This window comes from Balaenoptera physalus (genome assembly GCF_965194825.1).
Source record: "Balaenoptera physalus genome assembly, chromosome: 1".
NCBI classification, from domain to species: domain Eukaryota; kingdom Metazoa; phylum Chordata; class Mammalia; order Artiodactyla; family Balaenopteridae; genus Balaenoptera; species Balaenoptera physalus.
Window position 1 is genome coordinate 51946542 of NC_138882.1, and position 11336 is coordinate 51957877.

The 11336-nt window shown below is 37.6% G+C and overlaps 1 protein-coding gene across 4 annotated transcripts in view; it reads left to right on the forward strand.

The window, feature by feature from the left end:
* ABL2 (ABL proto-oncogene 2, non-receptor tyrosine kinase) overlaps positions 1-11336 on the forward strand; it is a gene marked incomplete at its 5' end in the record, with an annotated part of 120534 nt that overhangs the window by 17065 nt on the left and 92133 nt on the right. The window lies entirely within an intron of this gene.

Here is an 11336-nt window from a genome sequence, read left to right on the forward strand (position 1 = left end):
TCTGCAGTGATGCTCCACTGTCTTCCCAAAGCTTTCATGGTAATAAAATAGAAGGAAAAATACAATATAACATATACAATTCACTTAAGGATTAATAAATATTACCATTTTATTTTGAGACTAGCCTTCATGTACTTGTTTTGTGCCTTCTTAGATATTTGTTATTTTATTTATTCTTTGGCCACGCCGTGCGGCATGTGAGATCTTAGTTCCCTGACCAGGGATCAAACCCCCACCCCCTGCATTGGGAGTATGGGGTCTTAGTCAGTGGACCACCAGGGAAGTCCCCTTAGATATTTTTTAGAATTGGATTTAAAAGAAATACTAATAAAAGATAGCTAGATAATTACTATTAACAGGAAAATATTTCTTTAAAAAAATATATTTAAGAGATTACTGATCTACCAGGAATGACTTTGTGTTTGTTCCCTAATCTTGATGTAAACAGATTTTTCACACTTGCAATTCTTGAAGCTTTTGGGTTTTCTTTGAGTGCTTTTAATTATAACATCAGTCAGTGCCATTTATAAGCATGCTGTTAATAGCTATGGACTCTGGTGTTAGACTGTGTGGATTTAGATCCTGGATTAAATTTATGATTTAGTATACCAATATCTTGACATAGGGAGAAAATAAATAATTTGCATGGGAATACATAATTTCTAAGGTCTCTTAGGGTTCTGAATTTTTTATATGTGTCTGTTTCCTCATCTGTAAAATAGTCATGCTAATAGTACCTGCCTCATAGAGCTGTGAGAATTAAATAAATATTACATGTAAAATTCCCAGAGGGTGCGTGGTGAATGGTAAGTACTCAAAAAGTGATAGCTATTAATGTTTTTTTAAAGTTGCCTTTCTAACATTTTTATTGGTTAATGTACTTAACAATTACGGTAGCATTAAGGCTGAGATAATTTTGAGACCTTAATACAAGATAGTATATTGTATTTAGGCTTCTTCTGTCCCTTGGTTTAATTGCCAGATTTCAGTGCTTCTGGTTATATAGGTAAGTATAATGTATAGTTTTATTTTATTTTGGTACAGTTATCAGCATTTTGATTGGATATTTCTAGCACTTCACTTAGGTAGATCAAAGTCTTTCTTTTCCCTCTCACAAAGGGCACTTTGAAATCATCCTGAAATACCTTGCCATTCATATGAATAGAAAAGTTAGTTGTAGGGGCCTTAAGAAAAAAAAGGAGGGGGCGGGGAATGGTGAACCAGTGGAGCTAACTCCAGTGGAAGCGTGTGTTGTATGTGTGTACACTGGAGATCATGACACTCCGTCGGTAGGAGTCATGGTATGTCTGGGCCTCATGGAAACTGGAGCTAGTAAGCCATTAGAAATTAAGACTACATGCTCCATCTTTCTCTTTTAGGGGCTGCAAGGTTTTGGCATCGTTTTTTGCTCTGTATATCTGTTCAGTTTTCCTTTCTTCCAGCTGGCTTTCTCGGTTTCAGCTTGTAGTACATGGAGTGTAATGGCTGCTCAGTTTCTTTATCATGATAACTCTCAGTGTATTCTTTTGGCATTTATCCCTGCTGCTAAATGGCTCAGTCTTTTTCTCTTGTAAAATTTAAATCATTTATTTATTTATTGAATGCTCAGTACCTTTGAATAGTTCAAAAATCATATGGTATAGGGACTATCCCTGGTGGCACAGTGGTTAAGAATCCGCCTGCCAATGCAGGGGACACAGGTTCGATCCCTGGTCCAGGAAGATCCCACATACTGTGGAGCAGCAAAGCCCGTGCACCACAACTACTGAGCCTGCGCTCTAGAGCCCGCAAGCCACAGCTACTGAGCCCGCGTGCCACAACTACTGAAGCCTGCACGCCTAGAGCCCGTGCTCTGCAACAAGAGAAGCCACCACAATGAGAAGCCCGCGCACCGCAACGAACAGTAGCCCCCACTCGCCACAACTAGAGAAAGCCTGCGCACAGCAACGAAGACCCAATGCAGCCAAAAATAAATAAATTAAAAAAGAAAAATTTCTTAAAAAAAAAAATCAGTGGTACAGAAGTGTTTCTGCCATCCCCTTTCCCTGGCCACTCAAATTTTGGCAATCCAAATCACCAGTTTCTTATGTATACTTCCAGATAAGTGTGTGTGTGTATATGTACACATATATATACATATATATATATATACACACATACATACATATATGCATGTGTATCCCCCCAGTCTTTTTTTTTTTTGGAGAACAGTGGAAGCATATATACTGTTTTGCACCTCGCTTTTTTTTTTTTTTTCCACTTAATTTATCTTGGAGATTCTTCCATGTTAGTAAGTAAAGAACTTGCTTTTCTTTTTTTTAATGCATGACATTTCATTGTATGGATGAATTATATAATTAGGTTGTTTCAAACAGTGCTGTAGTGAAAAATCTTACGTATCATTTGAAACATGTGCTAGGTATAGCTGTAGAATAAATGCCTTGAATTGGAATTGCTGACAGAAAGGATATAAGGATTTCAAAATAGCCATTTATTGAATAAACTATGTTTATTCACCTTTTTGTATAGTAAAATCCTGTGTGCATTTGATTCTGTTTCTGGATTTTCTGTTCTTTCTGTTGATTTGCCTAATTATGTGGCAGTATCACACTGTTTTAATGTATTTTTATAATGTGTGGTATAAATAAGAATACATAGACTTCTGTGCTAAAGAATGGTGGTTAAGAATATATAGGCTTTGTGCTAAACTGCCTTGCTTCAAATCTTCACTTCCTTAGCTGTGTGATCTTGGGCAAGTTACTTAACATCCCTATAATTCAGTGTCCTTATTTGTAAAATGGAGATGATAATACCTATCTAATAAGGTTATTAGGAGTAAATGAATAAATTTATATAAAGTGCTTAGAAATAGTGTTTGGCATGTAATTAGTGCTTTATAGATATTAGCTCTTTGTTGTTGCTGCCGTCCAGTAGGACTAGTTCATTTCCATTTATTTTCAGAATATTCCTGGCTATGCCTGCTTGCTTATTTTTTTATATTAACTTTAGAATCAGTTGGTTTGTCTAGTTAGGTTATAGGTTGATAACAACAGCTCTCCATCCCAATCTTAGTGGATTAACACATCAAAAGTTTGTCACTCACACTACCTGTTCAGTGTAGATCAGTGTGTGTTGGAGGAGGGGGTTTTGGCAGAGGTGGGAGAGGGATTCTGCCTATCTTTTGTCACCCAGAGACCCAGGCTGTTAGTCTTACACCATCATTCTAGAATGCTGGCGGTTGCGTTGCAGAGGGAAAGAGAGAATGGTGAATCAAGTACTAGTGGAAACTTTAAAAACCAGAAGAGATGTTTGGCATCACATCATGTCAAGGGGATGGGGAAGGTGCAGTTTTGCTATGAGCCTGGGAGGGCAGCTAGAAATATTTGATGGAGAGCAGTAATGACTACCTTAAGTTTGCTCTGCTGGTTGCTAAATATTGGGTCATTCTTTGTGTTGTATGCAACACACTAACCCCCTCCCTTAGAGAGAAGACCCAAATTTCTATCTAGTAACTATGTTGAGCTCAAACTCTAGAATCTCTGAATCTGTCAGATTCAGAGGAGGTTCCTTTAGGCCCAGAGAGCTGTGAATGAAACAGATGTTATCAGCTGGACTATTAGAAGAGCATCCTATTAGTATCTTCTCAGGCTCCTTGGTGGTTGTGGGAGTAGAGATATGAAAGGAACTTACACTTTCAACTCTACGTATGTCTATAGTATTTGAAAAAAAATTTTTTTTTACAGTTAGCAGGTGTTGTGTAAAGAGAAATATCTTAAGACAACCTACCACAAAAGAATCCTCTTATCTCCTATTTACACTAAATTAAATAATGTATAATAAGTGGCACAGCCAGAGCTGGACTGTAATGTAAGACTTACTTTAGCCCACTGTGCTTTCCAGTATACCAAGCTGCCTCTCTTAATTCATGAGCTTCTGTGTTATAGCTTTCTTTTTTTAAAGACTATTTTAATACTTTATTTATTTATTTATTTTCTTATATTTTTTTGGCTGCATTGGGTCTTAGTTGCAGCATGCGGGATCTTCGTTGAGGCGTGTGGGATCTTTCGTTGCGTGCGGGTTTCTCTCTAGTTGTGGCCTGCGGGTTTTCTCTCTTTAGTTGTGGTGCGTGGGCTCCAGGGCGTGTGGGCTCTGTAGTTTTACGGCACGCGGGCTCTCTCGTTGAGGCGCGGGAGCTCAGTAGTTGTGGTGCGGCATGTGGGATCTTAGTTCCCCAACTAGGGATCGAACCCGTGTCCTCTGCATTGGAAGGCAGATTCTTTACCACTGGACCACCAGAGAAGTCCCTAGCTTTCTAACAATAATATAAATGTAGGGTTTTTTGTTACTTGCAATGAATATAGAAAGAGAAAAAGCAGTTTACTTTGAGGAGGATAATTTTTGGGAAAATAATGGAAGTGAAGAATGATCTAAGGTCTAAGGAGGACCTCAGTGAGAGGACAGTCTGTACTAATATGGAGGGTGATGGTGCATGTTAACTGGCTTCTAACTTGAAGATCTTTCCTGGAGTATTTTGTTTTATTTTATTTATTTTTGATCACTGAGTTTTGAGGGGACAGCTTGCAAAGCTAACAGAAGAATGGCCAGCCAAGTGTGAAATGTTTGTTTTTTGTATTATTTGTACAAGTATAAAATGTTTATTACAAAGATCTTGCTTCATCTTTAAACTAGAAAAAGGGGGAAAAAAGCCGTATATTTACTACTCGTTTCTTTCATTTCTTTAAGGGGAAAGGGAAAGAATTAATTTTTTCTTATTACAAAAGTGGTATATTTCATCATAGAAAAAAAAGAACATAAGCAAAAAGTAAAACAAACCCGAAACCCATCTTCCTGTTTGGGGACAACAATCATTAAAGTTCTCGTGTGTAACCTTTTAAACCCTCTTTTCATAGTTTGTGTTATTAATCAAAAAGTATATAAAACATACATGCAATTTTTGTTAACTATCTTTTTTTCACTTCATATATTTTGAAACTTTGTAAATCTTAAAGGAGAAAGGGTTTTTTTTTTTGGTCCTCTTAGAACTTCTTTTGCATTTATTCCTCCTCACATTATTTAACACCCATACTTTTGTCTTACACTTTTGTTATTCCTGTTTCCTCAGTTAGATAAGTTCTTCATTGAAGGCTTCTGTAGTCTTCATTCTTCTGAGCTCATTATTAAGTTTATTTAAGGACAGGATACATTAATGGGAGAGATTGTAGGGAAGAAAGCAGAAGACATTTCAGTAATTATTTCAGGGTACAGATCAGTCACTAATTCAGTCCAGCATTGCTTAATTTGCTGATATAACCCAAAAACTAAGAAAGTACAACCTTGTATATGTATATATAAAAACCTTTCCTTTTTTTAAGCTAAAGTAAAGTATTCCTATGATGTTAATTTTTTAATATGACCCTTTGAGCAGAGCATACTTAGTCTGAGGCATTAACTCAAAAATAAAAATGTGAAGGAGGACAGCAAGGTTGTGGTCTATTCCTTTTAAAATGTCATGAGTTGTTTAACTTCTTTCAAGAAGAAGGAAGCGTGGGTTTACTGTCTAGTGTTTTTTTTTTTTGAATAAATTTATTTATTTATTTTTGGCTGCATTGGGTCTTCGTTGCTGTGCGCAGGCTTTCTCTAGTTGTGGCAAGCGGGGCCTACTCTTCGTTGCGGTGCACGGGCTTCTCATTGCAGTGGCCTCTCGTGTTGTGGGGCACGGGCTCTAGGTGCGTGGGCTTCTGTAGTTGTGGCACGCAGGCTCAGTAGTTGTGGCTCACGGGCTGTAGAGCACAGGCTCAGTAGTTGTGGCGTACAGGCTTAGTTGCTCCGTGGCATGTGGGATCTTCCTGGACCAGGGTTTGAACCCATGTCCCCTGCATTGGTAGGCGGATTCTTAATCACTGCGCCACCAGGGAAGTCCTACTGTCTAGTTTTTAGGTGGCGATTTATAAAAGGATAGCACTCCAACAATGTTAACAGCTAATTTGTAAATGTACATATTAACTAGAAATGTGTAGAAATGTAATGGAAGTGAGGCCCCCTTTTTTCCTTTTCCTTCTTAAAAGAAGCATTATAGTTATTGAGTCTGTTGCAGTATAAATGATCAATAATATCTATTAAATTGCATGAAATGATTTTATCCCAGTGTGCTAAGATTAATTTTTTACTGTCTTTAAATCTTAAAAGGATTTTTTTCTCACAGGTATTCTTCTTAAGGTTAGATACAGAATTTAATCATAAAATTGTGTATGTAGTGTATTTGTGGCTTGTTTTAAAAGTTGGGCATAAGCAGCTGATAAGTTATAAAAAACATATAAATCTCAGGAAAGGAAACTTTAGTTAAAATGATAGGAAATGGAGACACTTTTTTTTTTTTTTTTAAATGTTTGGCTGCGTTGGGCCTTCATTGCTGCGTGCGGGCTTTCTCTAGTTGTGGCGAGTGGGGGCTACTCTTTGTTGTGGTGTGTGGGTTTCTCATTGCGGTGGCCTCTCTTGTCGCGGAGCATGGGCTCTAGGTGCACGGGCTTCAGTAGTTGTAGCATGCGGGCTCAGTAGTTGTGGCTCTCTGGCTCTAGAGCGCAGGCTCAGTAGTTGTGGCGCACGGGCTTAGTTGCTCCGCGGCATGTGGGATCTTCCTGGACCAGGGCTTGAACCCATGTCCCCTGCATTGGCAGGCGGATTCTTAACCACTGCGCCACCAGTGAAGTTCCTGGAGACACATTTTGGATAGAAAACAGGGATCACCAAAAACAAAACAGCAGCAGTACGTTGTTTCCAAAGAGACCATCTCAGCGGTGCAGAAAAGACTGAACATAGCAGACTTGAGACCGATAATCCTTAGAACCCACTGCTTACAAGGTTGGCCCTTGGCTGGTGTCTAGGGACTTGGATTTTGGGAGGGTTTCCACCATTCCCAGAACTGTGAAGAGTGGCTCACTGTGTCTAAACTGTTAGTACAAACAATGTGGTTTATGCTCAACACCTACTTTCCTTCTGGGAGTCTGGAATTTTGCTACGTGGTAGGTAGAGGGTGCCTACGTGACCAGCCCCTAAGAAAAACCTTGGGTACTGAACCTCTAAGGAGCTTACCCTGTAGACAGCATTTTACACATGTTGCTAAAACTCATTGCTGGAGGAGTTGTGTCTTTTGTGACTCCCCTGGGAGAAGTCTCTTGGAAGCTTGTACCTGATTTCCTGCAGACTTTACCCCATCTGACTTTTCTCTTTGCTGATTTTGCTTTGTATCCTTTAGCTTCAATAAATCATTACTATAAGTACAACTGTGTGCTAAGTCGTCGTAGTGAATCATTGAACCGGGGAGTGACCTTGGGGAAGCCCCCCAACACAACAGTGGATCAGATAAAATTATAACTGGAATCTACCATGCTCATGGAAAAAGCCTCTACATGGAAGTATCCAATAGGTAGATGTCATTTTTTTGGTTTAAGTTATGTCTAGGGTAGTAGATAGAATAAATGAAACTAAAAGTAATCTTGGGGTCTATAGGAGAGGGAAGAAAGCTCTTAATCTGTGACTGAGAAACTTCTGTTCAAGGTTCCATTTTTGTGAAGCTGGATCTTGGTGTCAGGCTATCTGCTAAGGTTCTGTACTTTATAAAAATGTTATTCTAAAAGGAGAACTTAAAGTGAGACAACAAATGTGACTCAAAACACTAAGATGTAGAAAGTACAGGGGTTTTGGAGCTAGACAGATTTGGGTTAGAATTGTGGTTTATTAACTATGTGAATTGTTTGAACTTATTTCCTCATTATAAAATGAGGATAATACCTGCTGTATGGCTGGCTTGATTATTAAACAAGATAATGTATACAAAGCTTCTCCCACTGTCTTGCACATAATTGTCTTAAAAACTGTTAGTATACTTTTTCTGCTCTTCAAGATATAGAGAGATTGGAGAAATTTAAAGGGGAAAAAGGAGAGAACGTGAAGCGTGTGTTTCTCTTCTCCTTATTGGTTTGATGTGAGGTTGGGTATGAAGGTTAGTGAGGAGAGAAGAATCATTAAGTTTTAGAAAATGGAATTTTAAATTTATCTCCAAAATCACCCAGGGGAACTTTTCATAGTTTAAGAACTAAGAATATCATTAAGTACAAAGTCAAGAAGGGGCTAGGGGAAGCATAGAAACTTGATGAATGTTTTTCTGTACCTTTATGGTGAGGTTGTCATGGATTAGTTGACACCTGTGTGTTATCAAGTTTCAGTAACTGATTAAATACATCCAACTTCTATTCTCTCATGATGAATGCTCCCAGGTAATAATGGGACAATTTGGACTAATTTATAGGCATGATTTCCTATTAGAATTTTTAGAATCAGTGTTTAGAAATAGTGGCATCTTAAAACAGAATTGTATAATTCTGATGTATGTATGTGTTTTTATTCTTTTTATAACTTTATTTTGAAAGTTAACATTATAGAATAGGTGCAAGAAAAAATTAAGAACTCTTTTACTCTTTGCCCTGTTTTCCCAGTTGTTAATATTTTGTTTTGTTTATTATGTTCCCTCCCTCCCTTTCTACCTTTTCCTCCTTTGCCTCCTCTGCTTAACCAGGAGTATGTATCAAAATCACCTGTAGAATATTAAAAAGAAAAAAAGTGCGTTTCTACTGAACCAAGCAGGTGCATTTACTAGGCTAAATCCCACAGGCTTGAAGTATATCTGCTTTAGTGTTCACTTTTCTCAGTATATTATTTTATTATCCCCTGGGTTCCATTATTGCTGTTGAGAAGTTAGTTGTCATTATAATTATCCTTCCTGGAGTCAGTCTATCATTTCTTTTTGGTGGTTTTGTAAATCTTTTTGTCTTTAGTATTTAGCATTTTCACTACAAAGTAACTACTAGGTATAGATTTCTTATTATTTATCCTGCTGGTAATCCTTTGTGCTTTTTTTTTTTTTTTTTGGCCATGCTGCATAGGTTGCAGGATCTTAGTGCCCCAACCAGGGATTGAACCCTGGAGCCCTTGGCAGTCAAAGCGCCGAGTCCCAACCATCGGACGGCCAGGGAATTCCCTCTCTACTTTTTTCTTTTTGAACATTGTTTAGACATATGGTGGACCTTTTGTTCTATTCTCATGTTGCTTAACCTCTGTTCCGTATTTTCAGTTGTTGTATCACTGTGCTACATTTTGTGTATTTCTTCAGAGTGCTCTTTACCTGATCTAATCAGCTATTTAATCCATCGAACTTCTAATTTCAGTAATTATATTTTCCATTTCTGCAAGTTCTATATGATCCTCTTTAAACTGTCTTTTTAAAAACTGTGGTAAAATACACATAATATAAAATTTACCATTTTAACAGTTTAAGTGTACAGTTCAGTGGCATTAAGTACATTCGCATTGTGTAACCATCACCATATCCATCTTCAGAGTTCTTTTCATCCTGCGAAACTGAAACTCTGTACCTATTAAACAATAACTCCTCATTTACTCTTCCTCCAGTCCCTGGCAACCACCATTCTACATTTTCTCTATGACTTTGGCTACTCTAAGTACCTCATATAAGTGGAATCATACAGTATTTGTCCTTTTGTGATTAGCTTATTTCATTTAACATAATGTCCTTAAGGTTCATCCATGTTGTAGCATGTGTCAGATGATATTTCATTGTATGCATGTTCCACATTTTGTTTATCTATTCATCTGTTGATGGACCACTTGGGTTGCCTCCACCTTTTGACTACTGTGAGTAATACTGCTATGAACATCGGTGTACAAATATGTCTTTGAGACTGCTTTAATTTCTTTGGGGTGTATATCCAGAAGTGGAATTGTTGGATTATATGGTAAATCTATATTTAATTTTTTGAGGAAGTGCCATACTGTTTTCCCTAGCGGCTGCACCACTTTATGTTTCCCCCAGTGGTACACAGGGGTTCCAATATTACCACATAGTCATCAACATTTATTATTATTATTGTTGTTTTTTTTTTTGGTGGTAACTATCCTAATGGGTGTGAGGTGGTATATCATTGTGGTTTCAGTTTGCACTTAACTAGTGATTAGTGATGTTGAGCATCTTTGCATGTGCTTATTGGTCATTTATATATCTTCTTTGGAGAAATGTCTATTCAAGTCTTTTGCCCAAAAATAAATCAGGTTTATTTTTTTTTTGTTGAGTTGTTGGTCTTCTTTGACGGTGTCTTTTGTTTCTTCATTTACTATCATCATCCTCTTTTTCTTTAAACATATACAGTACTTTATATATATTGCTGAGTAACCAGTTATTCCAGAGTTTAGCAGTTTAAAACTACCAATATTTATGATCTCATGATTCTCAGTGTCAGATATCCAGAAGTTTCTTAGCTTGGTGGTTCTGGCTCAGGGTGTCTTGTGAAGTTTCAGTCAAGCTGCCAGCTGGAGCTGCAATCATCTGAAGGCTTTTCTGGGGCTGGAGGATCTGTTTCCAAGATGGCTTATGCATGTGGCTGCTGGTGGGAGGCTTCAGTTCCTTGCCCCATGGGCCCCTCTGCATGGCTGTCTGAATGTCCTCATAGTATGGCAGCTGGCTTTCCCCAGAGCAAGTAATCTTAGAGAGAACAGAATGTCATAATTCCTTTTATGGCCTAGTCCCCAAGTCGCACAACTTTATATCCATCTTACTCTATTTGTTAGAAGCGAGTCCCTAATTCAACTCAAAGGGTAGGGAATTAAGCTCTGCCTCTTGAGGAGAGGAGTATCAAACACTTTGACAAGGAATAGATGAGAAGAACAACTCTAGTACTGTGTTAATGCTAGTACTGAAGTAGTTTTTAACAACAAACTAAAACTCTAGAGAATAATCTTAGATGACAGAAGCAAAGTTTACCTCTTACAGGTTTAATGGGGCCAATACTAATAGTATTTACATGTGGCTGGCATTGTTCTAGGTGGTTTACACATGTATCGCTTAATTTTCACAGCAACCTAATAATAGAACTAATAATAGAACTCTCTAAGTAACCTAATAAAATGAGCAGCCATTATTTAAATAAGTCAGTAAAAGGTGAGATACATAGTGCTATTAGAAGCAATAATAGTGAAATTTTACCTAGTCAGGGAGGTTAGTGCTGATTTCATTGAGATTTGAAGGATGGGCAGTTATTAAATATATTAGTAGATAGGAGTGGGGAAGAGTGTTTCAGATAGCGGGAACAATGTATAAAGACCATGTGGATGGAGAAAGCATGGTAGCATTATTTTCAATGTGTTAAGTATAATTGAAAAGGCTTTGTATACTTGTATTCTTCATTAGATTTTGCTCGATTACTTGCAAAAATATGAAATAGTCATTGTTTAGTTTTATGTATATAGAGTGTCTTAAAATTTTGTTT